The sequence below is a fragment of the Hydractinia symbiolongicarpus genome, chromosome 7, assembly GCF_029227915.1.
Source record: "Hydractinia symbiolongicarpus strain clone_291-10 chromosome 7, HSymV2.1, whole genome shotgun sequence".
NCBI classification, from domain to species: Eukaryota; Metazoa; Cnidaria; class Hydrozoa; order Anthoathecata; family Hydractiniidae; genus Hydractinia; species Hydractinia symbiolongicarpus.
Window position 1 is genome coordinate 22,495,687 of NC_079881.1, and position 5,024 is coordinate 22,500,710.

Below are 5,024 nucleotides of genomic sequence, written 5' to 3' on the forward strand. Positions count from 1 at the left end.
TGTCCCGCTAAATGACCATTTTGACATACTTTACAACAACTGAAGTATACCGAATGTTAAAGTTTCTTGACACTGCTATATTGCAATCCTTCATTCCCTTCACTCGCTTTAGATAAATTTGCATTCTTTTCCGAGTTCTTATAGAATATCACAATACATTATGATTCAGCATAATAATATATTGCATTGTTTTATAAAATTTGCTGTGTCTCGCTAAATGACCATTGTGATATACTTTACAACAACTGAAGTATACCCAATGTTAAAGTTTCTTGACACTGCTATATTACTATTTTTCTCCCCTGCATTCCCTTTAGGCAAATTTGCGTTCTTTTCCGAGTCCTTCTAATATAGCACGATAGATTATCATTAAGCAGAATAATATATCACATTGTTTTATAAAATTTCCTGTGTCCCGCTAAATGACCATTTTGACATACTTCACAACAACTGAAGTATACCCAATGTTAAAGTTTCTTGACACTGCTATATTACTATTTTTCTCCCTTGCATTCCCTTTAGGCAAATTTGCGTTCTTTTCCAAGTCCTTCTAACATAGGACGATAGATTATCATTAAGCAGAATAATATATCACATTATTTTATAAAATTTCCTGTGTCCCGCTAATTGATCGTTTTGACATACTTTACAACAACTGGAGTATACCAAATGTTAGAGTTTCTTGACACTGCTATATTACAATCCTTCTTTCCCTTCACCCGCTTTAGGTAAATTTGCATTCTTTTCCGAGTTCTTATAGAATATCACGATACATTATGATTCAGCATAATATTTTATCGCATTGTTTTGTAAAATTTCCTGTGACCCGCTAAATGACCATTTTGACATACTTTACAACAACTGAAGTATACCGAATGTTAAAGTTTCTTGACACTGCTATATTGCAATCCTTCATTCCCTTCACTCGCTTTAGATAAATTTGCATTCTTTTCCGAGTTCTTATAGAATATCACAATACATTATGATTCAGCATAATAATATATTGCATTGTTTTATAAAATTTGCTGTGTCCCGCTAAATGACCATTTTGATATACTTTACAACAACTGAAGTATACCCAATGTTAAAGTTTCTTGACACTGCTATATTACTATTTTTCTCCCCTGCATTCCCTTTAGGCAAATTTGCGTTCTTTTCCGAGTCTTTCTGACATAGGACGATAGATTATCATTAAGCAGAATAATATATCACGTTATTTCATAAAATTTCCTGTGTCCCGCTAAGTGATCATTTTAACATACTTTACAACAACTGAAGTATACCCAATGTTAAAGTTTCTTGACACTGCTATATTACTATTTTTCTCCCTTGCATTCCCTTTAGGCAAATTTGCGTTCTTTTCCAAGTCCTTCTAACATAGGACGATAGATTATCATTAAGCAGAATAATATATCACATTATTTTATAAAATTTCCTGTGTCCCGCTAATTGATCGTTTTGACATACTTTACAACAAATGGAGTATACCAAATGTTAGAGTTTCTTGACACTGCTATATTACAATCCTTCTTTCCCTTCACCCGCTTTAGGTAAATTTGCATTCTTTTCCGAGTTCTTATAGAATATCACGATACATTATGATTCAGCATAATATTTTATCGCATTGTTTTATAAAATTTCCTGTGTCCCGCTAAATGACCATTTTGACATACTTTACAACAACTGAAGTATACCGAATGTTAAAGTTTCTTGACACTGCTATATTGCAATCCTTCATTCCCTTCACTCGCTTTAGATAAATTTGCATTCTTTTCCGAGTTCTTATAGAATATCACAATACATTATGATTCAGCATAATAATATATTGCATTGTTTTATAAAATTTGCTGTGTCCCGCTAAATGACCATTTTGATATACTTTACAACAACTGAAGTATACCCAATGTTAAAGTTTCTTGACACTGCTATATTACTATTTTTCTCCCCTGCATTCCCTTTAGGCAAATTTGCGTTCTTTTCCGAGACTTTCTGACATAGGACGATAGATTATCATTAAGCAGAATAATATATCACGTTATTTCATAAAATTTCCTGTGTCCCGCTAAGTGATCATTTTAACATACTTTACAACAACTGAAGTATACCCAATGTTAAAGTTTCTTGACACTGCTACATTACAATCTTTCTTCCCTTCAATCTCTTAGGTAAATTTGCGTCCTATTTTGCGTCCTCGTAAAATAGAATGATAGATTTTAATATTGTTAACAACTGAAATATTCTGAATGTCAAATTTTTTTAACACTGCTTAATTGGAATCTATCTTTCAAAGGCTTAGCTGTTTGTGCATTAATTCCGTTTACGTGCGCCGTTAACTTTGAAACACAATGAAACGGACATCCTTCTACAACCAAGAATAGGGTAAAATAACAGTATAAACGTCGTACAAAACAGCTGTTAACGGAATGAATGCAGTCTATTAAAAAAACAGTCGACGAAATAGGCCAATTAATATGGTTTTAGGTATAGCACATTTATGGTAAACCACAAATTTTACCTTATGTTTGCCGCAGAATATTACCTCTTTTAGTAAACCACATTTTCTCATTTTTTTCTTAAATTAATCAGGAATGGTATAACTTACTACTTGCAAAGTTTCATGAAGTAAATCACGTTTTTGCCATTTTTATGAAGAAAACGGTAAACAAATTTCAAAACCTAACAAAATGGCATGTATTTTTGTAATTGATCGCTATTTTGAAAGAAATATTGACTTTGTTTATTTGGATAATCAGGTTTAAGACCTTGTTTATCTCAATTAATCACTATTATGAAAATGATATATCTTGAAGATTTCAGCTATCAGCAGAGATAATAAATATAAGAGTAAAATATAACGTGCAATGTGAGGCTATCCTCAGAAACCAAAAACGCGATGTCTGTTATCTGGAACAAAATCTAATAAGTTTAAAAAAACAACAACAATAAAGTAAGCCCAATAAATATATTTCGTTCTAAGGACAAAATCCATTTGAAGTAACCCTTTTAGAAGGTTTTATAAACATCTATGTTACAGAAGTTTTAGCTTGACTGCGTTATGATCACTGAAATAGACATTAACGATAAGGTCTCGACGTCAAAGGTGTTTAGAACACGGATATAGATATTCTGAAATAACGTGATTTTTTCTATTGTATACAAAAATAAAAATCCAATGTAGCAAAAAAACGCAAAAATCATGCAGCAATGTGCCGCGCCGCAGGGAACTGCGTTTTTAGTGTGAATTTTTCTTAATCACCTGACAATGGTGGGCGACATTTTTTACGTTCGAAATTATTTTTTAGGATTCCCAAGACAAAGTATATAAGAACATAAATGCCCAAATTAAGATTATTATAAGGTTTTATGAAGCTCGACTACAATTATTTTTTAATAAAAATATAACCAAAATGTAAATCCAAGTACTACACCTATGTAGCAATTATCACCGAATTACGGTAATACCCTGAATTACAGAAACCTCGCTTCCTGCTAAATAAGCGCTCCTGTGTAATTACGCGCCCCTTTAATGGCCGAAATTAAATAAGCTCTCTGCCCGCTTATTCATCATTTACGGTAAATTAAGAACGTCTCAACAACATTTATAGGCTGCATTTTGAAAACGTTAAGAACATTACAAACCTTTCTTCCATTTCAATGTTCGTATAACAAGAATGTCTAAAGTAAAAAATAAAAACATTTTAAATTAGTTTTCTTAAAAGAAAGAAGCTTTAAGTCGATGTCTTCGAGATTGATCTACAAAATTTGGAAATTCTATGATATATACAAATCTTTTTATTTAAAATTGAACTTCTGAAAAAGTTTATTGAATGTTTCAGTATTTAGGCGTTATTCATACTTTTTCGCTCAATTTTTTGAAAATGCCGACAGTGGATGTTTCGATAAAGGCTGATCTAAAAAAGAAAAAACATTCAAAAAATGAGTAACAATAATACAAATGTAGCACAAACTGAGTTAACACCATTTTATTTTATCATTGTCTCTTTAATGATTTAAAGAGAGCATTCATGAAAAAGAGACAAAACAATACTTTATGTGATGTAGAACGTATATAATTCTTTATTTAACAAGATAATTATAAGATAAAGTAATTATGTACGAGACATAATTATTTTATCATTTTGAGTAAAACATTGATAGGAATAGTAAAATTTGGTTTTAATAGGATATTTTACAGTATTTAAGCATGTATAATTCAATTTGCGTTAGTGTCAATCTTTTGCGTAGCGTGAAACTTATTAATACAAATTGCCATTTTGGGATGTTTGTGCGAAATAATTAATGCGATTCACACATAATTTCCACCCTTTTTTATTCCACACTCTTTTGTTCTCATACTTTTTTTATATCTGTAAAAGATGATAATGGACATATTTTCAAGAGTCTTTGCCAGGGACGGTGGTTGAAGAAGTCCCCTGTTCACATGAATCAATATTTATTGAAACTCTAAAGGGCAATAAGTGTATTTTTTACCTGGGAAGTTTGTCCATACACAGCATATTTATCCCTCATTCATCCCTCCATCCAATTTAAAACCATCAAGACAGAAAAGTATATAGTGTTTACAACATATTTCACAAGCAGGAAAGACTAATACAAAAATTATGATTACTTTAGAAAATATTTGATTTTTTACTTATACTCCTTTAAATATATTTTCGTCCAAGTTTAAATCTGCTTTTATTTTAATAGGGTCACGTTTTTTTATAAGAACGTCTAAATTTCAGCAGATGCTTATGTTCTTATTTTTACACTTTTTCGGCGTCAAGTGTTCCTTAATTGTAATATATTTAGCAATTGTAGACTCATTATTTTGTTTTTATAGTCTATGAAGGTATTCAGGTTGAGTACGTAATATGCTCTTAATTTTTGGCAAAATCTCAGCCTAAACGTTCTTATAAACTGGGTTCTTATAAAAAAACGTGTACCAAAACAAACCCTAAATATATAAAGTCAAACGTCAATCTTTCTAATCTAATTTATTTTCTGTCGGCGAAAAAATGGCA